General features: G+C 44.5%; 1 protein-coding gene across 1 annotated transcript in view; it reads left to right on the forward strand.

Moving 5' to 3' along the window:
* The first annotated feature begins 5,611 nt into the window (after nt 1-5,611).
* The window catches only part of SMAD1 (SMAD family member 1), a 71,837-nt gene continuing 56,728 nt past the window's right edge, over nt 5,612-20,720 (forward strand). The window contains exon 1 of the mRNA XM_036423704.2: nt 5,612-5,868. The gene's annotated coding sequence lies outside the window, so the exon portion shown is untranslated. The remainder of the gene's footprint in view (nt 5,869-20,720) is intronic.

Consider the following 20,720-nt stretch of genomic DNA (forward strand, 5'->3'; position numbering starts at 1 on the left):
AAAATTGTTGGTGTGTATATATATATAAATTGTTGATATATATATGTTGTTGGTTTATATATATATATATATAAATAAATTGTTGATATATATATAAATTGTTGATATATATATGTTGTTGATATATATATATATAAATTGTATGTGCTCTGATTTCAGAGAGGAAGGGAGAAGGAGAGAGAGATGGAAACATCAATGATGAGAGAGAATCATTGTTCGACTGCCTCCTATACAACCCCTACTGGGGATTGAGCCTACAATCTGGGCATGTGCCTTTGACCGTAATCAAACCCAGGCCCCTTCAATCTACAGGCTGACACCCTATCCACTGGCCAACCCAGCTAGGGTTTTGGACCTTCAGCCCATTGATCCCATCACCTTTCCATCGTCCTCCATTCCTTTCTGTTCTCACCTCCTTTTTTTATCACAGTCCCCCACAAACACTCCCTTGATTACATCCTCTGCTTTGTACCACTCTTTCTTGATGATGCCCTCCTGCCAAAACCCAGTCCTGGTTAAACCCAGCCTTACCCCCTCTGGCTGAGGAGTCTGGAGAAAAATCCACAACTAGGCTGGCTGGTCTTGCTTTACATTCATGACCACTAACCTCAAATAGACATTTAAAAGCATTGCCTGGCAGGCTGACCATGCTTCCAAGGTTCATATGCTCTCAAACTCTCCCAGAAGAAGACTGTTTAATATCTGCTCCTCTCTTCCAGCTTCCAATATCTCTCCCACCCTCACCATTCTCAGGGGGTCTATGGCTAAGTCACCAAGACAAGAGAAGCAGAGAGAGGGGAACGGCCCTGTGTTTCCAGCTCTGCAGCCACCAATCTGTGTGCACCCGGGCCCACATACTCTTGGGGGAGCGGGGGCTGGATCCTCCTGGCTCTCCTGTGAAGGGATGAAGGAGAGCCAGCTCCAGGGTCTTCACCTTTGCTCTCCCTCTGCTCCAGAGATTGGCAAACCCCCTCCCAGGTCACGTGGCACTCTCCCTGTCTTTCTTCGGGATCTCTGGCCAGGGAGGCTTCCCCTGCCCCTATAGAAATATCAACCTACCCCATCCAGGCCCCTCTCACCCTGCCACTTCGATCATGTGTACCACCACATAGCATATTTGTGTATAGTCACGTATCCCTTAAGGATGGGGATACTTTCTGGGAAATGCATCCGTAGGCGATTTTGTCATTGTGCAAACACCACAGAGCACAGGTACACACACCTAGTTGGTGTAACCTTCTGCACAACTAGGCTATATGATCTAGACTATTGCCCTAAGGCTCCAAGCCTGTACAGCACGTTACTATACAGCATGAGGTTAAATCAAGCACAAGAGAAAATGGTGCAATCAAGAGACACAATAAACATGAGATGCTTTACAGCAAACTTTTTATTTATTATTTTTAAGAAAGAGTACACTCTAAAATAATGACAGAAAGTATATCATAGTAAATACATACCTCAGTAATAGAGTTTATTATTATCAAGTATTATGGACTGTAGACGATTGTAAGTGCTATCTATAATAATAAAAGCATAATATGCTAATGAGACCGGACAGCTTAATGACCTTCTGGACATCATTCTGCACGTCCTTCTGGACAAAGCCACAGTGGCGAGACCAAGGTAGGTTAGGAGCGATCTGGCAGGCAGGCAAGCAGTTAGGCAGGCAGTGTGGTTAGGGGCATCAGGCAGGCAGAGGGGTTAGGGGTGATCAGGCAGGCAGGCAGGTGAGCAGTTAGGAATCAGTGGTCCTGAATTGTGAGAGGGATGTACGACTGCATGACTGCCAGAAGTCGTATATCCCCAGTGGGGTTCCAGATTTCAAGAGGTGCAGGCTGGGCTGAGCCCCTCCCCCTTCTATCCCTCTGCCATGCATGAATTTCATGCACCAGATCTCTAGTACTTTTATCTGACCAAAGTGTAGCAGATTTGTTTACACCAACGTCACACATTGTGCTAAGACATTATTAGGCAATTAAAGGCCCGATGCAGGACATTTGTGCAAGTGTAGGCCTTCGTGGCCTCGGCTGCCTCGTGGTCCTGTGGCCCAGCCCCCACTCACTAGTCTTTCTGGAAGGTCTTTCTGGAAGGTCATTCTATCATCTAGTCTAACTAGCATATTAGCTCTTTATTATATAGGATAGGAATTTTTTGGTTCCATTATAATCTTTATTTTAATTTAATACTTATCTTCACTCAAGGATATGTGAATTTTAGAGAGTGAGGAAGGTAAAAGAGAGAAACATCAATGTGAGAGAAACATTGATTGGTTGCTTCCCATACGTGCTCTAATTAAGGATCAAACCGGAAACCGAGGTATGTACCCTGAATGGGTATTGAACCTGCAACCTCTTGGTGTATAGGTTGATGCTTCAACCAACTGAGCCACACAGCCAGGACTCGGTTCCATTATAATCTTATGGGACCACCTGTTGTATATACAGTTTCTTGTTGACAGAAATGTCCTTATGTGGTTCATGGCTGTATTTATTCATTATTTGTCTTCCTTGATGAAAGCAGGGATTTTTATCTGTTTTGATGGCCACCATATCCCGTATGTCTTAAACAGTGCTTGATTCATTCAGCCAGCAGGTGTTTGATCAGCTCTTATTGGTGGCAGATACTGCTCTAGGCACTGAGATATGATAATGAATAGGACAGATCCAGAATTCTGTTCTTTTGGCTAAGTAGTTGGGTAGTGATACGTGAAACATCCATGCTGAGCAGGGAAAAAGGATATGAAGTATAAATGTTTTTGAGGGGTATGTGGTGTGTGTGTGTGTGTGTGTGTGTGTGTTAAATTTTAGATACAGTGACTAGCAAAGTGCTCATAGAGAGAGGAGCGTATGAGTGAAAACCTGAGAGAGGAAAGGCACAGAGGTCGTGTGAGCATCCGTGGGAAAGGCTTGCAGGGGGAAAGCAGTGTGCACAGGCTGTGAAGAGGCCAGGGTGACGTGTGGAAGTGAGCAAGGGAGACAGTTGGAGGCCAGGGCAGAGTGGGAAAGAATGAAAGGTCATGTAGGGCCCTAATGCATTATAAGAACTTATATTTTGAGTGAAATGGGGAGCTGGGGGAAGATTTTATTGTTTTGATATGTAATATACAACCCACTTTCCAGTTTTCACAATTGTCCCAATAATGTCCTTTTTTTTTTTTTTTTTTTAAGTTTTCTATTACTATTTAGCCCCTCCAGCATGGCAGTGGTGGAGCGTCAGCCTATGAACCAGGAGGTCACGGTTCAATTCCCATTCAGGGCACATGCCCAGGTTGTGGACTCGATTCCCAGTGTGGGGAGTGCAGGAAGCATATGATCAATAATTCTCTATCATCATTGATGTTTCTATCTCTCTCTCCCTCTCCTTTCCTCTCTGAAATCAGTAAAAATATACTTATTTTAAAAAAGAAATAAGTTGCACAAGGGGCAAGATCAAATTTCATAGCATTTGGAATGTTACTAGGATTGCACTGAAAAAGATCATCTATTGGTTTAAAAATTAACAGTTTTATAATGTCATTTTATAGTTTCCCCCCTCAATTCATGATCCACTCAAGGATCATACAGTGCATTTAGATGTCACGCCTTATTTATTTGTTTGTTTTTTTAAATATATATTTTATTGATTTTGTACAGAGAGGAAGGGAGAGAGATAGAGAGTTAGAAACATCGATGAGAGAGTCATCGATCAGCTGCCTCCTGCACTCCCCCTACTGGGGATATGCCTGCAACCAACGTACATGCCCTTGACCAGAATTGAACCCGGGACCCTTCAGTCCCCAAGCCGACGCTCTATCCATTGAGCCAAACCAGTCTCGGCTGTTTTTAAATATTTTTATTGATTTCAGAAAGGAAAGGAGAGGGAGAGATAGAAACATCAATGATGAGAAAGAATCATTGATCATCTGCCTCCTGCACACTGGGGATCCAACACGCAGCTTGTGCTTATGCCCTGACTGGGAATTGAACCGTCACCTTTTGGTTCATAGGTAGACGCTCAACCACTGAGCCATGCTGGCCAAGCTGGCATGCCTTTTTAAAAAAATATCTTTATTGAACTAAAATTCACATATCATATAATTCACCCATATAAAGTGTATAACTCAATGGTTTTCAGTATATCCACAGGATGATGCAACCATCATCACAAACTAATTTTAGGACATTTTTGTTACCCCCAAAAGAAACCTTATAGCCGTTAGCTATCTTCTCCCATTCTCCCAAACACAGGCAACCACCGTTCTTTTTGTCTCTATAGACTTGCCTGTTCTAGATTTTGTATACGTAGCAAGTGAAAGCATACAATTTCTGGCATCTTTCAAGTCGCATAATCTTTTTAAGGTACCATGTGTCAGTACCTCATTCTTTTTTATGACTGAATAGCGTTCCACTGCATGGAGATAGCACCTTCTGTTTATCAAGGGAGTGTTTTGAGCAGAGGCGTGACCTGATCCAAGTGGCATTTAACAAGGTTCACTCCAGCTGTTGTGGGAGGAGCAGCGTGAACTGTGTTAAATGTTGCTTTTAGGAAAAATAAGAGGAGGCCTCAGAGTTGACTAGTAAGCGCTCATGCCACTTAACAAAGGAATTAGCAGAAATATTCTGATCTATAATTTATAAGCAGTATTTGTGTTTTATGGGGTTTGTTGCATTTTCTTTCGATAATTAAACACGGAAAAAAGAAATAACAAAGTAGAAAATAAATAAGAATTTCAAATGTAATGTGGATATGGAAACATATATGAACAACTGGAGAGTACCATTCATTTGCAGATGTCTGATATTTTCTTTGTTTGCGTGGTAATGATTCCTGTGGTTCATGTAAAATTTATTTCTCAGAATAATACTTCGTCTCTAAACATAACTCAACATTATGGTAACTATCCAAGATTTCATGCCAGCTTCCAGAGAGCTGGCCAAGAGAGAAATCAAGTCTTAACAAAAAGGTATTTTCAGTGTCTATGCTCATCAGGTAGATGAGAGTTTGTTTTTAACCAGAAGGAGGAAGGTATCATCCAAAAGTCTGTAGAAATCGGATCAAAAATTTAGAGTGCTCTTATGGCATCTGTCATTCATTGAAGCAACGAGGTTACCTACTGGAATCATTAGATCCCCCCCCCCCCCCCCCCCCGAAATGGCACAGAACAAATGTATGGACTCAGGGCTCGGTATAAGCACATGCAATCATTACTAGGATTATGTGCAACTTCTGGGACTTGCAAGTCATCGGGGAATAGGCGAGGGCAATGACAACGAGACAGAAAAAGGCGACCCTGGAAAGATCATTGCCATGCTTGCGCCTCCCGTTTACAGGAGGTTCCGCTGGGCGCGGTGGACCTGTGGATGCGCATTTCAGAAAATAAACACTGACAAAGAACTTGGCTGGCAGATAATGCGCCAGAGCCCGCTCGCGGGGACTGAAGGAGGCAGCGGGAGGGAAGTCAGGACGCACCCAACAGCGTTTAATCCCCGGGCTCCGCGGGGCGGGGGCCGCTCCCCCCGCGCCGGGTCCGCGCTCGGGCCGGCGCGGCCGGGAATTTGGAGAGGATCCCTGGTGGCGGCGGCGCGCGGGTGCGCGTGTGAGCGGCGGGCGGGCGGGTGCGCAGGGTATTGGCAGCCGCGGAGTGGAGGCTGGGCGGCTCCGACTCCCTGACGCCAGCGCGACCAGATCAATCCAGGCTCCGGGAGCGAGCGGGCGGGCCGGCGGGAGGAGGAAGGAGCAGCCGCGCGGCTCAGCCCGGGCCGCGGCGCGGGGACGGACCCTGCGAGCTCCGCGCGGGGCAGCTCCCGGCCGCCCGGACCGGGGGCCCCGGGACCCCGCTCGCTCGGCCTCCTGTGCGCCCGCGAGGACGGGCGCGCCGCCAACCCGGTAAAACGAAACAGACCCGAACCCAACTTTCTCCTCGGTCGCGTCTCCGCCCTCTCCCTGCAGCGCCCCGGACTTCCAGCGCCGCCGCCGGGCCGCGGGGCTCCCGCTGTCCCCGGGGCCGGGCGCGGGCCGCGGCCGGCGGGGAGGGGGCTTTTCCCCGCGTGGGGCCGGATCGGGATCCCCCCCTCCCTCTCCCTCTTCCCTCTCCTTCCGTGATGGCGCCTCCGGGCCGCTCCGAGGAGCGAACCTGCCACCTTCTCTCCCCTTTTCGCCCCAACCAGCCGGCGGGGCTCCGCTGGGGCTCCCCTCGCGTCTTTGTTGGGTCGGTTGGTGGGGAAGCCGCCGCGATCCACGGCCACAGCCTCGCCCCTGGCCCTGCTCGCGGCGGGACCTCCCGGCCAGCCTTCCCGTCCGCCCGATCCCCGTTTCTCTTTCCCTTTCTGCAGCCCGGCGGAGGCCGGCCCGTCCGCGCGGCCCGCTGGCCCATTGTGTCCGCGCCGGCCCGCGCCCCCCTTTTGGGGAACTGGGGGGCGGCCGCCGGCGCTGCCCTTTGCGCGCTCGGAGCCGGTCTCGCCCGGGGGCAAGAGGGGGGGGGAGCGGGAAGACCCCGGTGCCCTGGGTCCCTCGGCGTCCCAGATCGGTCCCCTTCTCTGCCCCAGCGAGCCTTTTTTTGGGGGGAGGGTGGGGGTGGAGGTCGAGGTCAAGGAAAGTTCGTTCCGAAATTCCCTCTTAATGTATTCCAAGGTTTGGCGTCGGCGGCGCGTAATTTCCCCCCCCCCCCCCCCCTCTCTTCCGCCTACACCCCGTGCGCCTCCAAGTGTCGTCTCATTCCTTTCCCTTGACCGGATCCGATGGCCTCGCTGCCAGTGTGTGTGTGTGAGTTCGCCGTGGAACCACCACTCCTCTGCTCCGCGCCCCGGCTTTGGGGGGCTCCTCGGGGTTGTTTCTGTAGAAGGAGGGGGTGTTGGTGGGGACAGACCAGGGGAGATGGATGTGGGCTTGTGTTTCTAGTTGCTGAATAAGTAGGAAGGCTGAAGGGAGAGAGCGTTTCCTGGAGGTCCTTGGGCAGGGAGGAGGGACAGATGCCGGCCGGATCTCCCCACTGCAGTAGCTGCGGCTTTTGTTTATTTGGAGGCGCAGACGGATTTTTTTTTTTTTTTTTTTTAATATACTGCGCGAGGCTGGCGGCCGGGAAGGCGCTTCCCTTCTTGCTGGAAACGTCTCCCGAAAAAGGGCATCGCTCTCGCTGCGTGCTGTGGCCACCAGCCTTCCCAGCGTATGGGAACTTGCAGAGTAGGTGGAATGATTCAGAGGTTGCACGGTGTCTGTGTGTGTCTTTCCTGCTGCGGACGAAGGGCAGCAATGCCTTGATGTCAGAACCACTGCTCGCTCTAGCTGCCTGCTTGTCGTGTGCATAACATGCCTGCCTACTACGTTCGGGAACACAAGGAGGGAGAACTGTTCTCTGCCCAGGTTGATTTTTCCCCCCACCTCGCTGCTAATTACTATGGGAGGTAGGTGAGCTGTGGTGCAGCCGCCGCCACTGGGAAAGCATCGAGGCGGAAGCAGCGTTCCCTGCCCCAGTGTTTGCAGGTAGTGTGCCGTCAATACTGCGCATCCGTGTTGCTGCCCTGTAGGTAGGTGCCAGGCCTCAATAGGTTGTTCTGATTCAAGTGTCTGTCCGCCCCGCGCCCCCTCCCTCGTTCGCATTCGCAGTTATTTGATATTACCGTGCAGGGGGTGTACGTTCGTGGAATAGTGCAATTCTTGGGAAACTGTAACCAGGGTTTAGGGAGATGATTTTTCTAAGAGGTGGGTGATGCCAGAGCCTAGGGGATCCAAGCTAGATCGAGTTTCTCCTGAAGGTGGAGATTTGTCCTTGCTTTAGTTTTGACCCCTCCAACCATAGGTATGTAACCAAATCCACTTTTCTTTCTTCCTTTCTTTCTTTTTTTTTTTTTTTTTTTTGCGGTATCCTTTGGTTTTATGCCCTTGAAACACTGATGACCTTTTGCCTTAGGGAAATGACAGTTTTAAGCAATTAAAAATGTTAACCTCTAACACCTCTTGAAACTTAGTTTTGTTCTGGTAAGTTCATTAAAGCATTTTAGGAAGAAGTAAGTCTCATTTCCCCCCAAATACACTTAATAGTTAAAAAAGTAAATTTCAGGTTGTAATTTTGATTTCTGGTCATTCTGGGTTAAAGATAAAAATAACTTGGTTGGATTGGGGAAGGAATGAACTTGAATGTAATTAGACCAATATATTTAAGCTGCAGTCGCCTCCATAATCAGGGCCAAGTTGTGTGTGTGTGGTGTGTGTGTGTGTGTGTGTGTATAAAAGATCTCATTTGTGTAGCCTTACAAGGCTAATGGAGGCATCATTGAGGCTTTATAAATAATGTAAGTTGTGTATAATGTAGAGTCCCCAGAGGCAGCAGAGAAAGCATCATTACCAGCCTTTTCAACCTGCTTGAGATCTTAAATTGATTTACAGCACTGAACTGGTGCAAAATGATACATCAGGATGACATGGGGTCAGCCTGTAAAAGTCTATGATGTCAGCCTATTAGTTCAGTCATCATAATTAAACCATATTACAGGGGCAGCTAAGCAGGAGTCTGGTGTTATGCTTCAGATATGGGTGGTACATGGATTTTTGTTTATAGTGGAAAGGCTGAACCAGCCAGGAATGCTGGTGTTTTTTGAAAGAGGGGAAGGCTTACAGAGCTCTGAATTTCTGAAGAAATTGAAGACAAATGCAGGGTGTTTAGTCTGCATCGTGTAAGTAGCTTTTCGTTCGCTTAGTGGGGAAGCAAATGCCTTGGAGGTGCTGATGTTAGGACCTTGGCAGCTCTGATCCTTCTCCTGAATCATGCTTCGTGTGTGCTTGAATTTAACTTGGCCTTGGGGACCTTCTAAAATATCAGAGGACCACATACTTACTGAGTCGCTCTGTATTGATGTATCAGCTGACATGTTATTTCTTTAACTAGTCATAGTGACGAGGTCTCCACTGAAAACAAAAGATATTTGAATTGAGCATATGAATAAATCAGGAAAAGACCCTAGTCTTTTTTCTTAGATTCTTGGCAGTCCTTATTCAGTTTATGGGTCATCTAGGTCTGTGCTGCCCAATAAGGTAGCCTTAGCCACATGTGGGTATTTAAATGGAAATTAATTAAAATTAAATAAAAGTAAATATTTATCTTCTCAGTAGCACTTTATTTCACATGCTCAGTAGCCCCATGTGGCCAGTGGCTACCATATTGAATACCTATATGGAACATTTCCATCGTGGCAGAAGGTCCCATTGGATAGTGCTGGTCTGGGACTTTACTTCTCTTCTTCCTCCTCCTCTATTCATCTTTCAGTTAATTCTGCACTTGTCACTTCTGATGAGGTTGTGGGGTCAAAAAGAGAAAGAGACATGTCCATATTTGCTACTTGTTTGGCTGTGCTAGTGGCAGCTACTGGATAAAATGATGTAGACTTTTCTGTGGATTACATTTATCATTGATTCTTCTTCGATTTATCCTGGATTCTTCTTTGATTTAGAGCATTGGGTGGGAGAAATAATTATAGCTATTTTTTCCTGAGTTTTTATTGTTTCCTTGTTTTTAAAACTCCTATCTCATTTAAGTTACAAAACTTGACTAAATACTGATGTGAAGAAAAGAAAAACTGAGTTCAAAATGATTCACTGTCCTGCCTCAGGCTCCATAGCTCGTGATTATGATGTGAACAAGGCAAGTCTGACTCTAGGGCCTCCCAAATAACCACGGTTCTGCTGGACTTTATTACTCCAGTATAGATGGGACTTTGCTTTTATTTTTAGGCCTTTAGACAAATTTTGTGCTTTTCTTGACCATCTCCTTTTTAGTGTTAGGAAGAAGGGAAACAGTGTTAATCCACATGGAAGCAGATCGTCATTGGAAGAGTAAATCTGATGTAAAAACCAAATTCGTTTTATTTCTGCTTTTCTACATCATTCCTGACACTTTCCCCTTGTGTGTTTTCTTGTATAATCACAAGCTGATGGTACTGAAGAAGAAACTTCTAATAGTTCAGTTTATCTCATCAATATTTTCCTTCTCTTAGCTGGTAAACACTGCACTTTGAGATACAAATAGTTCATTGCAAACTCCTTTGGGAGGGGATTTTTTTTTTTTTAAATATGTAATATCTACTTTTGTGTAGTTTTACATTTCAGTTCTTAACTATTTTTTGGGGGGAGAGGTTTAAGGCTGTTTAAGAATCTGATGAAATCAGGGTGGTTTTTTTTTTATACCTTTTCACTCCCGTTCTCCAATCCAAAAATGCTCATATGCTCTGGTAAGCTTGCGTGTACACTTAAGTACAAATTGCATGACATTTCAGGTGAAGGACATCATGGGACTGCCATGCCAAGTGCATTTATAAACATTCAGATTTGTGATTTCCTTTACAGAGAATAGAGCTATTTAATGTTAAAATGTTGCTTTGAGGATTTTCTAATTCACTTGGTTCATATCAAGTTGAGCCACGTAGGCTCAGAGAAGATAGCTGACTTACCTAGACGTCACCCAACTAGTGATCAGAAGAAGGGAGAACCAGGACCTGGATCACTCTTTTGTTAAATTCTTATTTGTCTATTTGTTCCTTCTTTTCCTTCCTTTCTTTCTTTTAAATATATATATATATATATATATATATATATATATATATATATATATATATATATATATTTTTTTTTCATTTTTTTTTCATTTTTTTTTTTCCATTGACTTCAGAGAGGAAGGGAGAGGGAGAGAAAGAAAAATCAATGATGAGAATCATTATTCCGCTGCCTCCTGCACGCCCCCAACCTGGGCAAGCCTGCAACCTGGGCATGTGTCCTTGGCTGGAATTGAACCCGGGACCCTTTAGTCTGCAGGGAGAGGCCCCATGCACTGAGCCAAGCCGGCGAGGGCTATTGGTTTTTTCTTACTGCACTCGCAGTGCTCCTGCAGCTTTGTTCTGAGCATATCCAGCGTACCGCAATCTGGGGAGGGGAGAAAGAATTTTTTGGTACGTTGTTGACTTTTTGTACATAGCATTGTTTGAGCTGAGTAGGAATCAAGTCTGACAACCTCAGAGAGGTGTTTTGTTTTGTTTTTTTCCATTTTGGAAATGGAAAAGAAAAGTCCTGCATCTGATTATCTGATTTAATCAGCAGGGCCTTACCAGAAGATGGGTGATTCCAGATTTGTACAAAATTCCTATTAAGTCAGGCAGTTTCTATACATCTCCTATCATCGCTAAAACACAAATCACATTCTTAACCAAAAGCTAAAAGTTTTGGATATTTAGGGTACTAGAGAGAGAATTGCAAAGATCTGAGGAGAAAAAGGATAATGTAAATACAAAAAGGTAGAGAAGTTTGATATTAAATTATAAAATGACATTGAGGCTGATGAAGTGTTCTCTGTAATTGTACTTCTACATATGGTTTTTCTTTAAAAAAACAAACTTACTGTTACCGATTTACAATAGTGGGCAACCACTCAGGAAGAGCCAGGTGGGAGAAATGCGGAGGCAAGGTCTGGAGGAAGGGGTGCAGAGCTCCTGTGCCCTCTCCGGCTACGCCACTGTCACCGCACCTGCAAGTGGCCAACAACCAGGAAGATCTGGTTTTACATTCTGCTCCCAAGATTAGCAAGAATGCTTTGATAACAGATGAAGGCATTTTGCCCCACACTGAAACCTCTTGACTCTTTTTTCTTAAAATATATTTTTATTGATTTCAGAGAGGAAGAAAGATGAGCGAGACTCACCGATTGGCTGCCTCCTGCAAGCCCCACACGAGATCAAACCCATAGCCCAGGCCTGTGCCCTGATCGGGAATCGAACCCTGACCTCCTGGTTCATAGGTCAGTGTTCAACCACTGAGCCACCCTGGCCGGACTCTTTTGACTGTTTATATTTCTTTTCTATGATTACCTGGTAGGGAAACTTTCAGTCTGATCTGGTGATCTGTCATCGGATTTGCCACAAAAACGCCTGAAATATTTTTAATACTTATTCTGGAGCAACTTCCTTAAAAAAGAAAATAGCTAAGCTAGTTAGCATGAATGTACTTAAAATCTAAATGTAAGTCTTCATTTTAGTGTACATTATTAAGATGGTATTTAGCTAGTCTTATAGTAAAAAAATACAGCATTTACAGCTAGCTGCTGCTTGCTGACTTGCAAAAATCAGCAGGTTCTGTGGGAGAGTCATTTACATAAGGGAAGCTAACTTTCAGATGGGAAAACCCAAAATGTTCATAAATAGTGACTCCAGTGACTACATCAGCTTGATAGGAAAGTACTTAAAAACTGCATTATAATAACAGTTTAACGTCTTTGTAATAGTTGTTCTAAGCTAAAATCAGAACTTAGGGATGATTCCCTCTTTAAAAGAAAGCATCAAACCCTCTACGATTCATGGGAATCCCTACCTGGCGATTCTCTTCTCTGCTTAGTTTCTCATGTTCAGATATAGAGACTTATTCCCTCTAAGAATCCAGGTCTGTGGTGTGGTAGGTTGGTTTCTTAAACTAACTTTCTTGACAGTAAGCTTAAATTTAAGGGAACACATGCATATCCAACAGCTAATTATGCATCTGTATGCGTTTGAGTTCAAAATGCAAATAAATACAATGTCATGTTTGGGAAGAAGATAGAGGAGTCTAATTTTTGGATTAAAAACGTATTTATATACATAATTTTTAGTGCTTATTTGTAGTTTCCCCTTTATTTTAGGGCGGTTGTTTTATAGACTTGTTTCCCCCCCTGCAATCTCAGATAGTTAGGGTATAGTTGAAACTATTGATTCATTTTCCTGTCGCCTATCTTTTGTGGTTACTTTGCAGTGTTCTTTTGCAAAGTGGAAGTATTTCAGACCTTTATAGCTTTTTTTCTTTCAGTTTCAAACACCACAAGAGAAAAGGGAACTAATTATCTCTTAAGTGTTATCATTAGGCATTATAAAATCAAATCTTTATTTAGTTAGCTAAATGTGAGATCTTTTGTTTAATTAGAACGTGTCATTTTAATGGGAGAGGGATTTCAAAATATGCTCTTATTCAGTAATTTTGATGCAGTATTTCATAAGTATATGCTTCGTTATTCAATGAATATTAGTTCTGAGTGGCTCAGTCATTGGTGAGAAGATACATAAAATGGAAAAATCAAATGCAACAACATTGCAAGAGTTGTGGCCAGGTAATATAGAAGTAAGTTGTACAGACAATTCAAGTGAGGATCACAGCTACTAGCCACACGGGGCTGTTGAGCACTTAAAATGTGGCTAGTGCAACAGAGAACTGCATTTTAAATGTCCATTAACTTTTGTTTAAATAGCCACCTGTGACTATCCTATTGGACAGCACAGATCTCGAGGCTGGTGACCAGCAGCTCTGCCTGACCACTGTAGGCATTCCTGATGGGGCCCAGTGCGGTGTGGTGGGAGAGAGATTCAGAAAAGTTAAATTGGGGTGAGACTTTTCGGTCCTTAGAGTGCCAGGACAAGGGCACGTTGGAAATCGCTGAAGGCAGTTTGGATTGGAGGGGTTATAGAGCCCATAATGCCAGGAGATGAAGAAGAAAGCTATTGGAGCTATCCGTCTGATGAGGTGGGTTTGTGACTAAAAATGCAGTTGGTGGTTATCTGGCTCTAGAGTCATGGGAGGGAGAGGAGGCAGAGGTTATTCTTAAGTTTCCACCCGGAGTGACTGTAAAATGAATAAAGCCCCTTACTTAAGGATAGGGAAGGACTCCTTGTAGAAGGGGTACAGTTTGTGTGGGTGATACATTAGAATTGACGGGTTGAACCTAAGGTGGGATATCCAGGTATTCTACAGGCAGGTTGGAGATACAAACTAAGCTGGAGTTTAAGGAAGGGCTCAGGACATGAAGTACAGATGGTTGGAAATGACGGTTGCACTTCCCAGGTGTTTTGAGAGAATCATGAACAGAAACAAAGAACTGGCAGGCTGACTCTCCCATTGAAACCCACAGTTGGGAATTAGGAGAAAGGGATGGTATGTTTGAAGTAGAAGAAAGAAAAAACTGGAAGAAAGTTCAGAGGTCAGAGAAAGCTGGGGGAAGAGGGATCCCAGAACTCGGGTCAGAGGGGAAGTGTCTCATGGTTCGTGGTGAAGGAGAAAAGGTCGGGTAATCACGTGAATGCAGTTGAGGAGAATAGACAGTATTCTAGGAAATGAGAACTAGATTCTGAAAATTCTCTTGAGTGACTTAGATTTCCAAAAAGATGGGACCTCTTGATACTTGAAGGTTGAGGGAAAGATGTCAATGGATGGAAAACAAAGATTGGTGGAGTTAGTGATCTAGAGCAACAGGGGACAAAATATTAGCCGTGGTAAGGAGGGAGAGTTGTCTGAGAAAGAAGCAGAATGGGGGCTCAGTTGAGAGGAAAGCAGATGGCGGAGCTCATGACAGTTTGTGCTGCTTTTCCCAGCAGCGTGGAAGGCAAGTCCCCTCGTTAGGACAATGAGGTGGGGGACTCAGCAGGTGGCATTGGAAACTCAGAGTAATGGAGATGTTTTGGAAGAACCTTGTGAGTGGTATACCAGGAGGTCTGTGGAGAACTCCAAGTCTAAGCAGCAGGGGGAAACCTGGGAAAAGCTTGCTGTGGCTGTAGAGAAGACCAGGTAATTGTTGCTTCTACAGTAACTTGGTGGCTCCATAGTAAGATCCGAGGGAAATGTTGGTAGAGTTGATTCTGGCCTAGGGGTAGCAAATCGGTTAAGAAATGAGGCTCTAGGATCTGGAAATTTGGGTTTAAGTCCAAGCCCCAACACTTCCTTGCTTTTTTTTTTTTTGTAATTTTGGGAAAGCTACTTAAATCAGTGTTTGTGCCTCACTTTTCCTCATTGGGAAAAGAGTGGTGATAGCACCAGCCTCAGGACTGATTGCGAGTGAAATGAGTTATACTTTCATATTTCACTCAATCTAAGATGCCGCCAATTGTAAGACATTATTTCATGTGCTCCTGAGGAAAAAAGTGTCCATTAGACATGATGTACCATTGATGATCACTTTCCTGGTTTTGGAAGTTCATCTCAGTCGCTGAGATACAGACTACACAATGGGACGTGGCAAGTAATAAACACTCAGAAAATGTTAGCTCTTTCTAAAAATCACTGTGATTTTAGAGTCTAGAATGTTAATGAGAACCATATTGAATCCAGTCTAGATCAGCAGGTCACAGGTTATACGGAGTCCAGTGGACTACACTAGTTGGGAAAGGTGAAGCAACGGGCATGCACGTAATGAAATTGTGAAATACCAAGTTTGGGAATTTGTAGATGGAACATTTCCCTGACAATCGTAGGTAAAGAGAAGTGTAGACATTGAATGACTGCCTGTTAATGATTTTTAAGTTATTTAAATTGCCGAGAGAAGTATTCTGAACTTACCAATGGCTTTTCTTACAGCATTCATTAGTGTTAAAAAAAAAAAAATTTTTTTTTCATTAAAGTAATGTATGGTCAGTGCAGAAAGATTCTGGCATGGATTTTGTCATAGTGTCAGAAGGAAAGAGGGATTGGTTTGTGCCATTTCCAGAGGTGGGGAGGTATTATCGATAGTAATAGCCGGTGGCAGAGCCCTTCTCAACGTGGCTCCCGGGGCAGAAACGATAGAGGAAAAACTTAGGCATTTGACAGCGTTTATGTGACCACAGATGACAAAGTGCACAGTCACAAACATAGTCTTTCAGGTAGCAAATTTGCAGCAAGTTGCTGTCCTTGGTAAGAAACTTTTTCAATCAACAGGAAACACCACTCTTAGAGAAAAACTGGTAAAGGACATGGACAGGCGATTCACAAACAAACAAAGTGCAAGCTGCTAATAACCATAAAATGTGCTGCTGTGTCCTGCATCGGACCCGCCAGTGGATTCCTCTCTGTGGACCAGGAAGTCGCAGCCTGGGAACACGGGGCTATTGGTTATATGCGGTTTCTTAGTCAGCTTGCACGAACGGTGGACCTGGGAGACACCAGAGCTTCAGGGAGCACATGGAAACGGGCCTCCATCTCCTACCTGAGGGGCAGTGCTGGAGTTTCTTTATAGGGAAATCTCCTCGTTCATAGGAGACACAGTGTTGGTCTTGGAATATGGATTTGATGATTGAGATGGATTCGTTTTTAAGGTATTAAAATAAAGTGAGACAAGTTCCCCCATGTAGTAAAACCACTTATGAAGGGGTTGTGGGGAGTAGAAAGGCATTGCATATGCTGCCATAAACCAGTGGTTGATGGTGGGACCCTTACCCAAGTTAAGTACACTCAGTCTTCCCTCCGCACCGAGTTCTTGCCTAGCTAGCCACTAGACCCGGCAAAACTGCAGCTCACGAGCCACATGCGGCTCTTTGGCCCCTTGAGTGTGGCTCTCCCACAAAATACCGCGGCCTGGGAGAGTCTATTTTGAAGAAGTGGCATTAGAAGAAGTTTAAGTTTAAAACATTTGGCTGTCAAAAGAAATCTCAGTCGTTGTACTGTTGATATTTGGCTCTGTTGACGAATGAGTTTGCCAACCGCTGCACAGATTTGAATTTGTCGGCATCTTCTGCCTCACCATCTTATTTCTTGTAAATGATCTGCAAATATCTCAAAGTTGGGGGGTGGGAAGGACTTTTAAATCTTATCGACAGGCTCAGCACTTGGCCTGTTACCATGCCCTCTGGCCCCCCATTCTTAAGTCCTCTCTGAAGGATTGACTGGTGTAGGGCCCCTATACAGGGTTGCATTCATTGGTGAAAGCTGTTCCTCAAACGCTTTGAGTTGAGTTGGAGAGAGAGGATGAGCGTCGGGGGAAAATTGGTTCTAGTTTGACCTGAGAGAGTGGTTTTCCCTGCAGGGGAGTGAGAGCAGCGCAGGGAGTGTTGCCGGGGAAAGTAGACCTTTAGCCCTGTGGGAGCGCAGGACGGTTGATTGTGCAGAGCTTGCCAGCTCATCCAGTGCCGCTTCCTGTTTTGCTTATTGTCCGTTGCTGGCGTTGCAGTCTGGCCTAATTAATAACAACCTCTTCTTTATTTCCCCGTCGCTCATGTTTGTGTGCTCAGGACTTCTATTAAAGTCTGTGCAAGCTTGAGGGAATGTTTGATTGGTTTTAAATGTTTTTCTGTTCACTGTGAACCAAATTAACTTATTTAAACGACCGGCACCCCACACTGTATTTATTTACACCAGAGTCTTGTCACGTTGCACAGGTTGGGACAGAGAGCCTCCTTCCAAAACGGTGCATCCCCACCGTGGGGGCTCTGCCTTGCTTTGAGCTGCTGGGAATCCCGTTCAGCAGGTGTTTCGTGCCTTCCTCCTGTGCGCCCAGCACCGGGCTCTGTTTGGGGAGGGACAGAGAAGTGTGTGCCAATTTCCATCCTGAAGAAGCACTCTTACTCCTAAGGGGAGACTGCCATGATATGAAAAGTTAAATGACAAGCCATTGTTATTAATGTTATGTCATCCCAGCTGGAGGGTATTTTTCTTACAATGGGGATAGTCTTTCAAAATCAAGGGATGGGGAAAGAAGCCTGATGTGGTTGGCGGAGCTCTTGCTTCCTGCCCATTTCTACCTCCGTTAATTCTTTCAGTACGTTTTTGAGTGTGTTTATAATTATACTTCTGTTCATAGTGTATCTCTCCTACAGCTTGATAAAGTTGGGATCAGGAGCCATAAGTGTGGGACTTGCACTGAGGATCTTGTACCTTTGAGGGACAATGCAAACCTGCTTGTCTCGTCCAGCGTCAGTTTGAATGGCTTTTATTACACTTTCCTTATTCATTCTTTGGACTGAGTTCCATGAAGGCATATGGACAGTGTGTTTATGATCTTCGTGTTAGCACAGTGGTTCTCACCTGTTGGCACATTGAAGAACATGAACAGCCACCTCAGAAATGACTGCGCCTGTCTGTAGGGGACATTATACAAGGGTTATAGTGGAGAGCTTATTTCTTTTCTCTTTCTCTCTCTCTCTCTCTCTCTCTCTCTCTCTCTCTCTCTCTCTTTTTTTCTTCTAATGGAGATCTTTTAAAAAAGTACCAAGGTAAGTCTCATGTATAGCAGTATTATGAATATTGCCATACCAATATATATGTGTATATATATATATATATATATATATATAGTGCTGACACACAGTAGGTACTTGATGAATAAACTTTTTTCATTTTGATGGTTTTTAAAACATGCCAGGGAGAGTGGTATGTTGCAAGTTCACCATGATTATGCATTGTGTCTTTTATACCCAGACATACTAGTGATATTAGGGTTAGCTGTTTTGCCCCTCCCCCTCCTTTTTTTTTTTTCCTTAGTGGAGAAAAGGGATAGGAAGAACAGGTTTGTTGTTTGACATGTTTTCCTTTTTGTAGAAATCACCAATTCCTTGTGTCCTGGAGTCTAGAAGTGGAGTTAGGCCCGAGGCACTTAGATGACAAGGAAAAGGAGAGGGGAAGCAGGGAAGAATAGAGCAGTGGTCCATCAGGCGATATGAAATTAGGAGAGGAGTTACTCAGGCGTTAGTGGGGAGAGGCCAGGGCGAGACTGAGGTTGAGAAAGCCTGGAATAGAGGTGGCAAGGGGGTCTGGAGGCAGATAGGACAGAGAAGTGGCAGCGTCACTGACTTGTTTCTGCCACACCAGGACACCCACATCTCTCAAATTGAGAGTACTATTTTTTTTTGCCATTATTTGTAGATAGCATGAAGGTTGCCAGCTATATTGAAGCCATTAAAGTGAATATTTAAATATATTGTAATAACCATGATACTTGAAGGAGTTCTTTAACTTTTTTTTCTATCTCTATATTTGCTTCAAAAAATATAAATAAACGAGGTAATAATTTTTGTTTCATTTTGTTTATGTTTCCATAAGGAATCCTAAGAATAATTGGTGGGAATGTAAGGAAAGTGGATTTCTTAAAAGGAGCTTAATTTTAAGGTTCAATGACTCATCATAAGAAAGAATATTATGAGCTGTTGTTGTAAAGCAATGATGTCATTTTCCATATATCTTGTTGAGGTATAGTTTAAAACTTCTTATCTGTAGTCTAGGTTCTTTAGATTAAAACGAACCTAATTGTGTCATTGCTGCTCTGAAAAAACTCTTGGTTGTTTTTTTTTTTTTTATGTTCTAGAAAAGTGTGAGTAAATTAAGAAGGGAAACAACAATGAAAAATAAGTAAATTTGGGAGGGAAGGAATTGGGTGGATTAAAATAAAACCATAAACTGTGATTCAGTAGCTCAGTGGGTTAGAGCATCCTCCTGCTATATAAAGGTTGTGGGTTTGATCCCCGGTCACAGCATTTACAAGAATCAACCAATTAACGCATGAGTAAGAGGAACAACAAATCGATGTTTCTCTCTCTCTCTCTCTCTCTCTCTCTCTCTCTCTCTCTCTCTCACACACACACACACACACAACTTAAAAAAATCAATAACTAAAAACTTAAAAAGAAATAAAACCATAAACAAATCCTTGCTTGTTACCCCCCTGCTCTACGCATGAGACAAAGGAGGAGGTTATTTAGGGGAAACTGGGTGGTCGAGGGGTTGCCTTGGCAAGCTCCTTAACCTTTCTGTACCCCAATTTCATCATCTCTGAGACAGTCTTCACCACCTAGGATTCTTGTGAGGATTAGGAGAGTTAGCAGGTATAAAGTGCTCAGAACAGCCTGGTGCTTCGTGGTGGTGGTGGTGGTGACATGCGAATGGCACATGATTCTCTCTGAACACTGGAGTTGTCTGAAAATCGATGGAGACCGCGGGTGATCTCCCATAGAGAGGTCTCCCCTAGAACCACCTGCATGACAACGCTCTCCCGTTGAAGTTGGCGATGATGGTGATGAGAGTTTGTTGGGTCTTCAAACGGATGTTTCAGGTGTTCTGTAAAGGCTCATTTGCATTTAGTCTGAATTTCCAGGGGAAGATAGAGTGACTTATATGATAAAATATGTTTGTAAGTTTTCATAATAAAATAATTACTTTTAACTGTCACCCACTAAAAGATTTTCCACAGAAATATATTTGAGTCTTAAACAGGTGTTTGTTTGTTTTTTAAAGATTTATTGTGTTCTCAGGCATATAATAGTTTTATTATTAGTGTTAGCAAAATGCGATAAGGAATTGAAAGTTTTCTCTGACAAAGCAAGATATATTCCAAAAGCAATGGCTAATTTTTCTTAAGGCTGCTCTGGATTACCCATTCCCTAGTTCACACCCATCGATGCCACTGGTCGGTAGTTGAGCTCGTTGGGATTTCCATGGCACAGCAGGTACCTCAGACCCCAGGATGCAGGGGAGAGGTCGCTGTGGCAAAGAAAATGGCACGGGCTGTTGCCACTCTCCCTGCACGTGCCTTCTTCCTTAAACTTGTCCTGCGGCTCCTATCCGCCCGCTTTATCGTATAGCTCTCCCGTCCCTCCCCCACACCCTGTACAGCTGTGACCTCGGTGGTGGTGGGAACTAGATCGTCCTCCTTTTCTTCCCGCTGCACCTTTCTGTTGGTGGTAAGCACTGTAACAACTGTTCCGTTACATCGTGAAGTAGCGGAGACGAAAGCTGTCTTAGTAGCTGAGCGTGTAATGGAGGCCTGGGCTTCTGAAGTGTCCTAAGAGCACTCTGCTAGGGTTTTCCCTTCCGATCGGTAAGCAAGCCCCTGAGGAGCGGTGCATGGCCAGCCAGGGGCTGAGCAAGTGATGGGAGGCAGCCAAGGTCTGGAGTTAGGATTCTGCAGGTGACGCTCGCTTGTGCCCGCAGCATTAGCTGCCTAACCCGGGAAGGAGGTCTCCTTGGCTGCTGCTGGCTCTCTCTCGCTGTGGGGAGCTCCGCCG

The sequence above is a fragment of the Pipistrellus kuhlii genome, unplaced genomic scaffold, assembly GCF_014108245.1.
Source record: "Pipistrellus kuhlii isolate mPipKuh1 unplaced genomic scaffold, mPipKuh1.p scaffold_m20_p_8, whole genome shotgun sequence".
In the NCBI taxonomy this organism is placed as follows: Eukaryota; Metazoa; Chordata; class Mammalia; order Chiroptera; family Vespertilionidae; genus Pipistrellus; species Pipistrellus kuhlii.